The 16,299-nt window shown below is 39.7% G+C and overlaps 1 protein-coding gene across 3 annotated transcripts in view; it reads left to right on the plus strand.

Annotated features, from left to right (window-relative positions):
- Positions 1–16,299, plus strand: part of TET3 (tet methylcytosine dioxygenase 3) — a 108,974-nt gene that overhangs the window by 63,457 nt on the left and 29,218 nt on the right. The window lies entirely within an intron of this gene.

Genomic DNA, 16,299 nt, shown 5'->3' on the forward strand with positions numbered 1-16,299 from the left:
TAAAACATTCATCTGGCACACCTGCTCCAGGGTAGGGCCTAGCCATCCACTGCCCACTGCTGTGGATTTGTGGCTACCAGGAGGCAGCATGGTAGTAGTCAATTATTGACTGTCATGGAAGTGGAATCTAATTAGCTATACAGGCTGACACTGCTTAGCTTTAAGTCCACTAAAATGACATCAGGAAAATGAGTGCTATGGTTTGAATGTTTGTCCCTTCTGAAACTCATGTGGAAACTTAATTCCCAGCGTGGCAGTATTGAGAGGCATGGGACCTTTAAGAGGTGATTGGGTGATGATGGCTCTAACCTCATGAGTGGATTAATGGATTATCACTGGAGTAGAACTGGTAGCTTTATATGAAGAGGAAGAGAGACCTCAGCTAGCACACCCAGCCCCCTCGCCATGTCATGCCCTGTACAGTCTTGAGACTCTGTGGAGTCCTCACCAACAAGAAGACCGTTGCCAGATGTGCCCCATAACCTTGCATATTTCTCAGTCTCTATAACTCTGTAAAGGAAAGAAATTTCTTTCCTTTATAAATTACCCATTTGCAGGTAGTATTACAAACAACAGGAAATGGACTAACATTGAGGCACTATGTAGGACTGTTTGGGAAGAGAAGATAGATACACCATGTGTGGTTTGACATCTGTATTAATTGTGTGCCAGTTATCAACCGTCTCTCTGTGCCAGTGTCAAGAAAGAAGAAATGCCTCAATTGTGCTCCCAGGTATATTCCCAGCCAGGAGCTTCCCCGCTGGGGAAATGTGGATGCCCTCTTCTTTTGTGTGGAGAAGAGGGGAAGGTGGAGGGTTCATTTAGAAATTAATGATCTCCTCTGGAGCCCAGGAGATTGAGGTTGCAGTGAGCTATGATGACGTCACTGCCCTCTACCCAGGGCGACAGAGCAAGACCCTGTCTCAAAAGAAATTAAGGATCCCTCTTTCTGTTAGGTAGTAATAAGTAGCTTCTTGTGTTTAGTATCTCTTTCTGATAACAGAAAGGGATACATTTTATTCTCTCTCCCCAGCATAGTGTAGAAGTGGAACAGAGCATATTTTCCTGTTTTAATAAGTATAAAATTAAGTGCACAGGGTTAACAAAAATACCTAGAGCCATATAACCAGCACATTCTCAAAAATTGAATTTTGCTCTCCTGAGTGCTCCCTCGGAGCTTTCTACTATGTATTTTAGGTATTTTAGAAAAAAAAAACTTCACTTCCTCAGCTGATCAAAGCAAGACAAAAAAAAGGTTTTTCTTTAAGAGGAGCTGAGCCATTTCCCTGCTATGCCACTTTACCTTTGTGGAGAAGGAAGAAATATTACCCTGGGGACTAAAAGGAAAAATGGTGACTTAACAGCAATGTAGCAAAATTTCCTGAAACCTGGTGAAAGGAACCAAAAGAAACAAAAATAGAAGGGAAAGAGTTTGATCAACTGAAGTTTGGCATTAGCTCCCCATCTTAAACCATGAACTCCCCGGGCTATCTGCCAGCTTAAGATCAAGCTGTATTAAAGTAAAGGATGACACTAGGGCATTCAACTCCCAGTGTTGGAAAAACAGTAGTGGAGCCCCAGAGGGACCCCACAACTTGGAGAAATAGACTGGAGACCACCCTGGAGCCACGCATGAGGAGTGCAAGCAGGTCACTTTCCCCTTTTGCTTCAGCTTCTCATATGGAGGGGGATAGGTTTGGGCTGAGGGTGGTTGGCTAGAGAGATGGGAAACCATACCCTAGGAGCCAGCTTTGTAGCTGAGGGCCAACAGCACCAAACAAAGGCCATTGTGCAGAGAAAAAAATATTTGCTGAACCAACCACCAAACAAAAATCCTGCCAACTGTGGGGCTTTATTTTAACTGTATGTCTTATCAGAGTGACCAGCTTTTACTCCCTTTTGAGAGAATGAACCAAAATCCTAGCGTCTGTCCCCATCAGGACAGAGCACAACCCGATACACACACACACACACACACACACACACACACACACACACACACACACACACACACACACACACACAAATTTAGAGACAAGACGTTGGCTCCAACAAGCAGAGTGCTTTTGGAGATGAAATTTCCCAGTTGCAGCTGTCCACAACCAGCCCTGATTCCTCCTATCCCCTCACACACTGCTGAACTTTTTAACTAATAATTGAATCTTCTGCAACATCCAATTCTCAAGCTTAATTTCTAAGGGAAGAATTTTAGCAGTGTCCAAGTAAACAGGAGAAAGGAGATTCCACTCTATTTTTGAGCAAATGAGTCTAGACTAGTGACTTTTGACTAGAGGCTATTTCGTCCCTTTCCTCCTGGGGGGGACATTTGGCAATATCTGAGGACACTTTTGGTTCTCATAACAGGTGTGGTATGACTGGCATCTAGAGGCCAGAGATGCTGCTTAAGGCTCCTACAAGACACACAACAGCCCCACAACAGAGAATTGTCCAGTCCTAAATGTCAGTTGTGCCAAGTGGGAGAAACCAGAGACAAACTTCCCCTATCAAAAGATTGATTAACAAAAAACCAAAAACCCCAACATGGTGCACATTTAAATTCTATGGAAAAAGTGGAGGGATTAAAATAACATTTACTAGGAAAATTTACTCAAGAGAATACAAGTATTGTTTTAAAAAAAAACAAACTGATTTATACCTTCTGGGAAGTTGAAGAAAATGTTCACTGTGAAATCAGAAGTGAAAGATGAGGTGCTGAAGTTATAAGGAAGTCACAAGAGTTCCGTATTAAATTCTAGAACTGTGCCATCACAGAGCACTTAAAACTGCATTAGAAGCTGCAAAAAGCAGGATCAGAGTTACAGAAAAAGCAAATAAGTGAGGAAGGAGGGATAGGCTCGAAAGATCACTCTGAAACAGGAAAAAAACATAGAAATAACTATAATCAGAGTAGAGTATGATGGGAGGGATATAGGAGAAGAGACAAATACGGATCCTACACACAGATTTGTTCTGTTGGGAATATTGGGAACATTCATGGAACAAATTGAACAAAGGTAACATTCAAAGATAGAAAACTTTTCTGAAATGAAAGAAGAAATTATCATGTCCCAGGAAAAATGAGTAAAATTTGACAAATAATGATCCTGGGGAACTTACTGAATTTTAAGGATGAAGAATCTCCTACAAATTAACCAAAAAATCAAGTTGGTCATATATACTTGATTTTTGTAAACAAGTTTTTATTTTTAGATTTTTAAAAGCACTTTTAGAAAACATTCTTTTTATTGAAATACACATATAGGAAGCTATATAAATATTAAGATATATAAAATCAATAGTTTTACCAAAGGCATACACCATGTAGACAGCAGAACAGAACTTTATCTGCACTTCTGAACCTCCCCATTCCCCTACCCAGTTACTTATACCCCATCTCCTAAGGCATGAGTTGGCAGACTACTGCCTCCAGACTAAATCTGGCCCACATCTATGAGTAAAAATGGTTTTTATATTTTTAAATGGTTGAAAAAAAATCAATATTTATGACTCATGGAAATTATGTGAAATCCAAATTTCAGAGTCCATAAATAAAGTTTTATTGAAACATAGCCATGCTCATTTGTTTATGTATTGTCTATAGCTACTTTTGCTCTACATCAGCAAAGTTGAATACTGAGACTGCATTACCTACAAAGCCTAAAATGTTTGCTGCCTGGCCCTTAACAGAGTAAGTTTGCTGAGCCCTGTCCTAAGGTAACCACGCTGATCAGTTTTGCCTATTCTTGAACTTTTTATATTTGGAATCATAGTATACATTTATATACTTGCTTTTTTTTTTGGAGACAGAGTCTTTGTTGCCCAGGCTAGAATGAGTGCCGTGGCATCAGCCTAGCTCACAGCAACCTCAAACTCCTGGGCTCAAGCAATCCTCCTGCCTCAGCCTCCCGAGTAGCTGGGACTACAGGCATGCGCCACCATGCCCGGCTAATTTTTTCTATGTATATTAGTTAGCCAATTAATTTCTTTCTATTTATAGTAGAGACAGGGTATCACTCTTGCTCAGGTTGGTTTCGAACTCCTGACCTCGAGCAATCTGCCTGCCTCAGCCTCCCAAAGTGCTAGGATTACAGGCGTGAGCTACCGTGCCCGGCCACATTTATATATTTGAATTAGGTATATACCTAGTATGCATTTATATACATGTGTTAGGTGTATACCTAGAACTGAAATTGTGTGTGTTCAGCTTTAGTAGGTACCATCAGTCTTCCAAAGTGATTGTTATGATTTAAACTTGTACCAGCATTGCTCCACATTCTCACCAGCAAGTGGTACGGCCAGTCTTTGCCATTGTGGTAGGCGTATAATAGTATCTCACTTTGACTTTAATTAATTTTTTGCATTTCCCTAATGACTGATGAGGTTGGGCACTTTTTTACATGCCCTCTTTTTTTAGAGTGCCTGTTCAAATCATTGGCCCATTTCTCTATTGTGGTTGTTTGTTTCCTTATTGGGTGGTAAGGATTCTTTATTCTGGATATGAGTTCATTGTTGACTGTATGTATTGCAGTCCTCAGTGTAGAGTATTGAGATTAAAAAGTTTGAAGAATCCCATACCCAATCCAATTAAATCATCATTAACACGTAAAGTCTTCATTAAAACATTTCCAAATATGCAGGAACTCAAAAGTTTTTGGAGATGAGTCAAAATAAATAATAGATGAAGAAATTGTAATATGAAGGGGCTGGCAGTGAACACTAACTCTGTCCAGAAGTAAAGTCTACTAAATAATGTATCACAAGAATAGAAAAACAAGCCGGGCGAGGTGGCTCTCGCCTGTAATCCTAGCACTCTGGGAGGCTGAGGCGGGTGGATTGCTCGAGGTCAGGAGTTCGAAACCAGCCTGAGCAAGAGTGAGACCCCGTCTCTACTATAAACAGAAAGAAATTAATTGGCCAACTGATATATATAGAAAAACTTAGCCGGGCATGGTGGCGCATGCCTGTAGTCCCAGCTACTCGGGAGGCTGAGGCAGGAGGATTGCTTGAGCCCAGGAGTTTGAGGTTGCTGTGAGCTAGGCTGATGCCACGGCACTCACTCTAGCCTGGGCAACAAAGCGAGACTCTGTCTCAAAAAAAAAAAAAAAAAGAATAGAAAAACAAGCACCATATATACTCACCATCAAATTGAGATTAACTGATCAACACTTATGTGCACATTTATTAGCATTCATTGGGGGTCAGGCAGGAAGAAGGGAAGAGGAGGGGGTTGTTCACACCTGATGGGTGTGGTGCATACCATATGGGGGATGGACATGCTAGAAGCTCTGACTTGGGTGGGACAAAGGCAACATATGTGACCTGAACATTTGTATCCCCATAAGATGCTGAAATTAAAAAATAAATAATAAAAAGGTGGGGGTGGGGAAAGAAAGTCTAAATTTAAATAACTGATAATTATTTTCCTAAAACAAAAAGTAATACATTTACTCGTAATCTATTTGAAATGAATTTGTTTTTCATACACCTTTGCATCAAGGAAAGAGATAAATTTATTTTTATGTTAAACATCTTAACATGCAATAGCGAAGGGGAAATATGCTTGTGAAATATGCCTGTAGAAAGCAGGAGGCAAAGGAAAGGAGACAGTGGGAGAAGTTGTAGAAGTGCTAACTTCTTTCTCTCTCAAAGTGTTTCCAAAAACATACTATACAATTTTCAAATTATTAGGGGTCGTGCTGGTGGGGGGAATAAAAGAAATTACAAAATCTATAGCAAATGATCAGAAAGAAAGAAAGGAAGCACTTAAACATGGAAAACATAAAATGACAGAAGACCCAAATGCATAGCAATGCAAATAAGGTAAACTTACCTATTGAATGTAAGATTAATAGCATTAAATAACACCAAGAAGGTAAATAAACCTTATTTTGTCGTGGGAAAAACAGAATTGTATGTTGGTCGTTGATACAGAGCGATACCTGGCTTCTTGTAGAATATTGCTGCAACGTTGCAAAGTATTGTCTCCTCTCTGGCACCATGAATACAAGCCCACTGCCACATTATTTTTCTAGTTGCAAAGTAAGTTCTAATTGCAGTGCTATACAAGGTACTGTGACCATAGATACACTATTGTGTAGGTCCACAGCTGATGGTCCTTAAGTAAATCAGTTTTTTATGAGGGATTGTAAAGTGATGATTTTCTAATTGTCATTCTTTTTTACATTTAATACCTGGTATTTTTCTAAACACAGACGGACTTTGAAGACATGCTAAATGAAATAAGTCAGTTACACGATGACAGACACTGCATGATTCCACTTATATCATGAAGTTTCTAAAATGGTCAAACTTGTAGAAAATAGAATGGTGGTTGGTAAGAGATAGGGCAGGAGGAAATGGGGTGTGATTCAGTGGGTGTGCAGTTACAGTTGTACAGCATGAGCAAGTTCTAGAGATCTATGCAACATAGTGACAATACCATAGTGTGTTCTTTTTTTTTTTTTTTTGAGACAGAGTCTCGCTTTGTTGCCCAGGCTAGAGTGAGTGCCATGGCGTCAGCCTAGCTCACAGCAACCTCAAACTCCTGGGCTCAAGCAATCCTCCTGCCTCAGCCTCCCAAGTAGCTGGGACTACAGGCATGCGCCACCATGCCCGGCTAATTTTTTCTATATATATTAGTTGGCCAATTAATTTGTTTCTATTTTATAGTAGAGACAGGGTCTCGCTCTTGCTCAGGGTGGTTTCGAACTCCTGACCTTGAGCAATCCGCCCGCCTCAGCCTCCCAGAGTGCTAGGATTACAGGCGTGAGCCACCGCGCCCGGCCTACCATAGTGTGTTCTTAAAAATTTAAGAGGGTAAATCTTATGTTAAGTGTTCTTACTAAAAAAAAAGTGGTGTTCTTCATCATTTAGTTGTTTTCTTCTACCATAAAGCCATCCTAGTTATTATTACATAACTTTCTCTTATTAATAATTATCAGAATAGAAGATTTGGATTAATATCACATTTCATTAATTGGAAGTTGTGTGCCTGTATACTTTTTTAAAAAAGCATCTTTAAGATCTCTGAAGTCAGGGCATGGCTTATAATCAATCAGTGGTGTCTTAAACTAGTTGGTGGCCAGGTAGCTGTTATGACACCTGTACACACATGAATTTGGTCATAGCTTTTCATATTTCATATTTTAAAAATATGCCTATAGTCCCAGCTTGAGGGAGGGTTGGTTGAGCCCAGGACTTCGAGGCTACAGTGAATGATAATCAGACCACTGCACTCTAACCTGGGTAACAGAGCAAAACCCCATGTTGGGGGAGGGAGAAGTACAGTATGATTCAGCATTGAAACAAAAAGTTATTGTGTATGCAAAACATGGAGACTAAGCTTTTGGGCAGGAATTTGACTTTAGCAAAGCAAAAGTTTGTGGTTGGTGAAGGGACCACATTCCATATACAGTTGGCCCTTGAACAACAGGAGTTTGAATTGCGTGGGTCCAGTTACATGCAGATTTTTTTCAGTAAATATATTGGAACATTTTTCGAGATTGGCAACAATTTCAAAAAAACTAAAAGATGAATGACATAGCCTAAAAATATAAAAAATTAAGAAAAAGCTAGATGTGTCATGAATGCATAAACTACATAGATACTAATCTATTCATGTGTTGATTGATTAGGTTAGGGATAAGGGATCCCATCAACAGGATATTAGAAGTTAAGTTTTGGGAAAATCAGAAGTGATATGCATATTTTTGACTCTCCAGCGGAGTGGTGGCAATCCTAACAACCCCTGTGCCATTCAAGGGTCAATGGTATTCTTCTAAGGCAACGATCTGTTTCCTGTGTTCAACTTATATTTTTCTTTTTATGCATATATGATAAATCTAAACAAGTCTGAAAGCTTTTTCAATAAGTATAAAGAAATGTAAGTGATATGTATAGCACTGTCATGGTTTAAGTGACAGGGTTTTTATTTTAATACTAACTAAAAAAATCATGCATAGTACAACAAATGAAACAGTCACCTCCAGTGGTGGTAAGGGAGAGTTTGTCTTTTTTTCCCCTCCCTTTCTTTCTCTTTTTTGAATGTTTTTATGGACTCATGAACATTTATATACTTAATTTGTTTTAGTTAGTCATTCTTTTTGCTCAAATTGCCCCAAGTTTGGCTAGTGGGAAGCCCCTTCGGACTAGCATCTGTGCTCTTTGAACAAACCCAACCCCTCATCATTCTTTGAGCACTTCTTTGCTTTTTGTACATGTCTAGGGATTCTAATGTACTTTTCCTGCCTTAGGACTTGAATTAATCATTTCACTCCAAGACCACCTGGTTCCTTTTAGAGGATAATGGTATTTAGAAATCATAATCAGAGAGCTAGGGGTTCTTACAGCTACCAGAATGTCATTGCTTTTATGTTCTTTCAGTGAATAGAACCCAAGTTCATAGTGATACTTACAATTAAAACTTAACAATACAGGTTTTTACTTCTTTGATTTTTTTTTTTATACTTATCTCCTTTCTCTTGGGCTTACTGTTTTAATTCCTAGCTCAGGAGGCTTCAAGTACTATATATAACCTTGAATATATAAAGCAAAAACTGTATGAAAATGAAAATGGGACATTTACATAACAAGAAACTGGTAGTGGTTGTGTGTATATTTATATATATAACATATAAGTATATATCATGTAAACATTTATATGAGGATAATTAAATTTGTACTTGTATGGTAGTTTTATAACTAAGCATACATTGTAAGTCAAATTTCCTCCCATTGAATGTCTTCTCCCCCATGTAGACATACACTCAATGGAAGAGATGTATTATAATTAAAAGCAACAGTGCTTTTAAGAAACTCATTGGGCTGCCTTGTAAACTGCTTACAGTGGCTTTGGTTTTGTTTGGCACTTAGAGCTGTGTCTGCTGTTTGTGTTTTAGTGGCCTTCCCTGAGAAACCCGACCAGCCAATTTCCAGGTTGGCTTGGTTTTAGATCTTCATATCTTCTTTCCCAGCTGCCAGGATGGGGTCGCTATGACTCAGTTTGCATCTTCTTGAAAATCTCTTTTCTCTGCCCTTTCTCTGCCATGTACAGTTTTGAGTTTCTCTGATTTGGGACAGACGGTGGTCACTGGAAGCGACATTATGTTCCAGTTCCATTGTAAGACCCTGCAGTCAATTTGTTACTTTAAATTTTCTCCAGACAATAGAAACTGGAACAGAGCCCAGAATTTCTGGCGTATTCTTATGTTCTATTTTCTGTGTGCCACGTGGTCTCCTCGCACCTATAAGGAGCTTTCAGACCCTACCTCCAACACCCACGCTCTCACACTCTCTCCCTCCCAGTCCTCTTGCTCCCCCTCTGCTTCCTCCTCGCCCCCATCTTCACACGCATTCTTCTGTAATAGCCCCTTTTTATGGTTGAAAATAATGTATATTTGTAGCAAGTAGTTTCTCTTTGGTTGAAAACATTTATTAATTCATGAAATGTTTAAGCACTGGTACCTTACATCTCCTCTAATCCTCAACAATTGTATTATACATAAACATTATTTTAACTACTTTAAGGCTCATATAGGTTGTGTAACTTGCCCACAGTCATGCACTATGTTTGGGAGAGCCTGGACAGTAGCTGCCTACAGAGTTCTTACTATGTGCCTTTTTATGTATTTTACTCGTAGAGGCATGAGAATTAGAGAGGTTGCGAAGGTAACTACTCATACTTGCCCGGGTCTCTGTCTGCAAGATCTGTGTTTGTTTTTCTGTGTCACGTTAATAATTATTATGATGCATGCCTTGATGTTGCTGTTGTGTACAATGTACTGTAAGAGTCCAGAGGGAAAAGGGGCCTGAGAATGTCCAATAGGGCTTCAAAGAAAAGGTGACATTTAAATTAGGCCTTAAGAGATGAGCTTTTTCCAAAGGGAGAAATAAATATAGGAAGGCGCTGTTGTCAATGAGAAAATGTGTTTTTGTGCTACATGGCAGCAGCCTGTGGTGGCTGGAGCAGGATGCCAGGAAGGGAAGTGTGCGGAGGCGGCATGGTGGGGGCCTCGTGGACTGTGCTCTGGAATTTGGATTCTGTCTTCTGTCTGGTGTGGAATCATCAATGGGAAGTGGTGTGACCATTTCTGTTGGGGAAGGACACTGGTGGCCTTAGGTAGGATGACTTAGGAGGGTTGAAATCAACTGTTAGGAGACAAAGGTAACAATTCAGGCAAGCTGACCCAGGTCGGGAGGGAGGCCGAGGAGTCTACATGAGTGCAAGCTGAAAGTGGTAAGCAGCTGTGATCAGTTCCTCTACTGGACTGCACACACCATTACTCACAATTTAAAAGGAAAAAAAAAACACAACACAACTGAACTCACTTTAAGCTTGCTCTTACTCTGCTGTTTTTAGTGTTGGTAATGACGTGTATATACACCTTGGTGTGTGTTTGCATATTACGAATGTGTGTATGATTCTGTATGTACACTAACTATAGCATATTATGCATGGTCGTGTCCCCCCCCTTAAAATATTTTAGAGGTCATTTCCTGTCAGTAAATCTGGAGCTGCTTAGTATTTCATTAGATGAGTGTGCCATAATGGTTTTTACTAGTCTTTAGGTTATTTGTGATACTTTCGCATTACAATGATGCAGTGAATATTTTATTTATATATGTGTGTGTGTGTGTGTGTGTGCAAATATAACCAAATTCCTAGAACTAAATTCATTGAAAAATTTGAAATTCTTTGGAATTGCTAGTGAAGCGAATTATGCATTTGTAATTTTAATATGTTGCTAAATTGCTTTCTATATAGCCCTTTTTCTTGTCTCCTCACCAATACGATGAGTTATCAGACTTTTCAATGGTAACTCCTCTGAAAGGGGGAAAATGGCATCTTACTGTAGCTTTATGTATGTTTGAGCCATTTGCATTTCTCTAAGAATGATTTATCCTTTTTTTTGTTTTTATTTTGTATGTTATTGACCTTTTTTAGTTACAGTAAGTAGCTCTTGATGTATTAAGGAAATTACATTTTTGACTTGTGTGAGTTTCAGATGTCTCTTCCCAGTGTGGTATTTGTCTTTCAGCTTGACTTTTGATAGTTGCTACTACAAAGTTTTCTTTAGTTAAATTTATCACGGTTTTGTTTTTAGAGACAGAGTTTCACTGGGTCACCCAGGCTGGAGTGTAGTGGCTCAGTCATAGCTCATTGCAGCCTTGAAACCCTGTACTCCCATCTCAGCCTCCTGAATAGCTGAGACTACAGGTGTGTGGCCCTACACCTGGCTAAGTTTTTAAAATTTTTTGTAGAGATAGGATCTCGCTGTATTGCCCAGGCTGGTCTCAAACTCCTGGGCTCAAACGATCCTCTCTCCTTAGACTTCCAAAGTATTAGCATTATAGGCATGAGCTACCATATCTGGCCAGAGTTTTCTTTATTTTGAGGGGGAGGCAGCTTCTGAATTTCTTGTTATACTTACAGAAGACCTTCCCTACTCCATGATTATTTTTAAAATCTCTTCCATTTTTTCCATCCAACACTTGTATAATTTGATTTTTTTTTTTATTATTTAAATCTTTCAACTATTTGGAATGTATTTTGGGAGTAAAATATTAAGTATGGATCAAAGGTTTTTCCCCAGTTGTCCTAACACCATGCCTTGAAAATTTAATCTTTCCCAGTGACATGAAATGTCATCAGGTATCTTCTTATGTGTGGGTCTTGTCTACCCAGCTAGGTCATATACTATTAATATTTAAAGGCAACAATCTGGTATTATCCTGTCTAGTATCCCCCATAAAGCTGAGCATACTGATTTTCATAAAATCGGTATGAAATTAATATTTTTACATATTAAAAATTGTTTCTATACATAAAGTACCAAAACATGTACAGTTTGAAAATTTATTAAATGCACACCTTTGTAACCATCACCTAGATCAAGAAATAGGCCATTTCCTGCCCCCCCCCCCATCCCCTGTATATCCTTCCTAAACACATTCCTCTCCCATCTCCCAGAAGTAACAACTCTCTTGACTTTTGTGACAGTGATTTCCTTGGTTTTCTTTATGTTAAGGTCAAACCATATGAAATTGCCATTTTTTGTAGGTCAAAAATCATTGAATATCTGTAATTAAAATTTATATTTTAACCTAGTAATTTTTTACCAGTTATGTATGGCTCTCTAAAGAGGATAGTTTAGCTGAGCAACTGAGTATTGTTTAAATGGAATCCACTGTACTCCTACGTTTATGCTTCCTTCACTCACTGTGATGTAGTAGTCACCATGGGTTGCATGCAGGTTGTTGATTCTCATTGCTGGATACATTGTTATATAACTAGGACATTTCATTTGTCTATTCCACTGTTGCGGGATTATGGGCTGTGGTTTAGTCAATTTGGGGTGCTATAACAAACATACCATAGACTGAGTGGCTAAAACTACAATCATTTATTTCTCACAATTCTGGAGGGGAGGCTGGGAATTCCAAAATTAAAGCACCAGCAGATCTGGTATCTGGTGAGGGGTTCTCTTCCCAGTTTGTAGACTGCTGCCTCCTCACTGTATCCTCAAATGGCTGAGAGGGGAGAGCGACAAAGCAGGCTGTCTGATGTCCCCTATAAGGGCACTAATCTCATTCAGTAGGGCTCCACTCTCCTGGCCCAATTACCTCCCCTAAGCCTCACCTCCAAATGCCATTACATTGGGGATTAGGCTTCACCAGATGAATCTGGGGGACACAAACATTCAGTCCATAGCAGGTTGTCTTCAGTTTTGACTATTGCAAACGCTGTTGCTATGAAAATCCTTGTATGTGTGTTTTAATATGTGTGACCAGGATTTTCAGGACAGGATCAGCAAATTATGACTCACTGCCTGGTTTTCGGTTTATTTGTTTTATATTTTACTTTTTTAATACTTTTTATTTTGAAGTAATTTTACATTTATAGGAGAGTTGCAGAGTTGGTGTAGAGTTCCTGTATAGCCTTTATATAACTTCCCTTAACGTAAATGTCTTATCATTGTGATATATTTGAAACTAAGAAATTAATGTTGGTACAATACTATTACTACAGACTTTTTGGATTCCATCTGTTTTTCCACTGATGGTCCTTCTTTTGTTATAGATGCAGTTCATGTTGTACAACCATCTCTCTAGTTCCAAAACATTTTCATCACTCTCAGTAAAACTCTGCTTACCCATAAGCAATTTGTCCCCATTCCTTCCTCCCTTCCCCTGCCCCAGCCTCTGGCAACCACCAATCTGCTTTCTATTTATTTTTATTATTTTTTTTTAATATTTAACAATGGTCAAGTGAGGGGGTGGAGCCTGGCGATGTCACTGCTTCCCCCATCCATGCTTTCTATTTTTATAGATTTACCTATTGTGGATATTACATATGAATGGAGACATAACATGTGAACTTCTTGTGTCTGGTATCTTTCAGTTAATACTATTTTCAAGGTTGTTCCACATTGTAGCATGTATTAGTCCTTTGTTTCCTTTTTAAAAAAAGGTTGTGGTTAAATATATATAACATAAAATTTTGCCATTTAAACCATATTTACATGGACAGTTATGTGGCATTCATTACATTCACCATATTGTGCAGTTTTCACCACTATTTCTGTCTCTGTGTCTGTCTGTCTGTCTCTCTCTCCCTCTCCCTGTCTCTCCCTCTATCCCCCTTTCTTTCCTTTCTTTGTCTCACTTTGTTGCCCAGGCTAGAGTGAGTGCCTTTGCGTCAGCGTAGCTCATGGCAACCTCAAACTCCTGGGCTCAAGCAATCCTACTGCTTCAGCCTCCCGAGTAGCTGGGACTACAGGCATATGCCACTATGCCCTAGTAATTTTTCTATATATATTAGTTGGCCAATTAATTTCTTTCTAATTATAGTAGAGACAGGGTCTCGCTCTTGCTCAGGCTGGTTTCGAACTCCTGACCTCGAGCAATCCACCTGCCTCGGCCTCCCAGAGTGCTAGGATTACAGGCCTGAGCCACTGCGCCAGGCCTGTCACCACTATTTCTAAAACTTCCATGACCCTAACCAGAAATTCAGTCCCTGTTAAGCAATAACTCCCGGTTTCCTACTCCTCCCAGCCCCTGATAACCGCTAATCTACTTTCTGTCTCTGAATTTGACTCTTCTAGGTATTTCATAATCAGTGGAATCGTACAGTATTTGCCCTTTTGTGTCTGGCTCGTTTCACTTAGCATAGTGTTTTTAAGGTTGATACATGTATTAGCAAGTATCTGAACTTCATTCTTTTTAATGGCCAAATACCTTTTTTTTTTCTTTTAATTTTTTTGAGACACAGTCTCACTCTGTTGCTCGGGCTAGGGTGCCGTGGCATCAGCCTAGCTCACAGCAACCTCAAACTCCTGGGCTCAAGCAGTCCTTCTGCCTCAGTCTCCTGAGTAGCTAGGTCTACAGGCATGTGCCACCATGCCCGGTTAATATTTTTTTTCTATATATTTTTAGTTCAATTAATTTTCTTTCTTTTTATAGTAGATATGGGGGTCTCACTCTTGCTCAGGCTGGTTTCGAACTCCTGACCTGGAGCAATCTGCTCGCCTTGGCCTCCCAGGGTGCTAGGATTATAGGCATGAGCCACTGCCCTGGCCTAATGGCCAAATACTTTTCCATTCATCTGTTGATGGACACTTGTGTTGTTTTTATCTTTTGCTTGTGGAGAATGAATGCTGCTATGAACACTGGCAAAGTATACATTTGAGTCTCTCTTTTCAAATCTTTGGGGGTTATTTACCTAGGAGTAAAGCAGCTTGCCGACTCCTGGTCTAGAGTATATATCTAAAAATGGAATTGCTGGGTCTTGCTGGTTGCAACTGTTTAGCTTTACAGAATAATGATAAGCTGAATTCCAAAGTGGTTAGATCACAGTCTTGACAGCACTTGGTTTTATCAGGTTTTAACATTTGTGCCAATTTGATCTGTGTATAATGGTGTTTCATTGTGATTTTCAGTTTGTATTTCTTTTTTTTTTTTTTTATTACATTTTTTTTTTTTATTTTGGCATACTATGGGGGTACAGATGTCAAGGTTTCAATAAATGCCCATTTCCCCCCCTCCCCCCAAAAGTCTGAGTCTCCATCATGACCATCCCCCAGATGGTGCACATCTCACTCATTATGCATGTATATACCCGCCCCCCTCCCCCCTCCCACCTCCCCAATACCCTATTACTGTAGCACCTGTGTGTCCACTTAGGTGCTACTCAGTTAATACCAGTTTGCTGGAGAATATATCTGGTGCTTGTTTTTCCATTCTTGGGATACTTCACTTAGTAGTATGGGTTCCAGCTCTAACCAGGAAAATATAAGATGTGCTATATCACCGTTGTTTCTTAGAGCTGAATAGTACTCCATGGTATACATATACCACATTTTATTAATCCATTCTTGGATTGATGGGCACTTGGGCTGTTTCCACAGCCTTGCAATTATGAATTGTGCTGCTATAAACATTCGAGTGCAGGTGTCTTTTTTGTAGAGTGTCACTGGATCATTTGGGTAGATGCCCAGCAATGGGATTGCTGGATCAAATGGTATATTCACTTGTATCGCTTTAAGGTATCTCCATATTGCTTTCCACAGAGGTTGAACTAGTTTGCAGTCCCACCAGCAGTGTAGGAGTGTTCCTCTCTCTCCACAACCACGCCAGCATTTGTTATTTGGAGACTTTTTGATAAAGGCCATTCTCACTGGAGTTAAGTGATATCTCATTGTAGTTTTGATTTGCATTTCCCTGATGATTAGGGATGGTGAGCATTTTTTCATATGTTTGTTGGCCATTCTTCTGTCTTCTTTAGAAAAGTTTCTGTTCATGTCCTTTGCCCACTTTTTAATAGGGTTATTTGATTTTTTCTTGCTGATTTTCGTGAGTTCTAAGTATATTCTAGTTATCAGTCCTTTATCGGATACATAGGATGCAAAAATTTTCTCCCATTCTGTAGGTTGTCTGCCTACCTTCATGACTGTTTCTTTGGCTGTGCAGTGTCTCGCTTTGTTGCCCAGGCTAGAGTGAGTGCCGTGGCGTCAGCTTAGCTCACAGCAACCTCAAACTCCTGGGCTCAAGCAACCCTACTGCCTCAGCCTCCTGAGTAGCTGGGAACTACAGGCATGTGCCACCATACCCGGCTAATTTTTTCTATATATATCAGATGGCCAATTAATTTCTTTCTATTTATAGTAGAGACGGGATCTCACTCTTGCTCAGGGTGGTTTCGAACTCCTGACCTCGAGCGATCCGCCCGCCTCGGCCTCCCAGAGTGCTGGGATTACAGGCGTGAGCCACCGCGCCCAGCCAGTTTGTATTTCTTGATTCTTA

The sequence above is a fragment of the Microcebus murinus genome, chromosome 3 (assembly GCF_040939455.1).
Source record: "Microcebus murinus isolate Inina chromosome 3, M.murinus_Inina_mat1.0, whole genome shotgun sequence".
In the NCBI taxonomy this organism is placed as follows: domain Eukaryota; kingdom Metazoa; phylum Chordata; class Mammalia; order Primates; family Cheirogaleidae; genus Microcebus; species Microcebus murinus.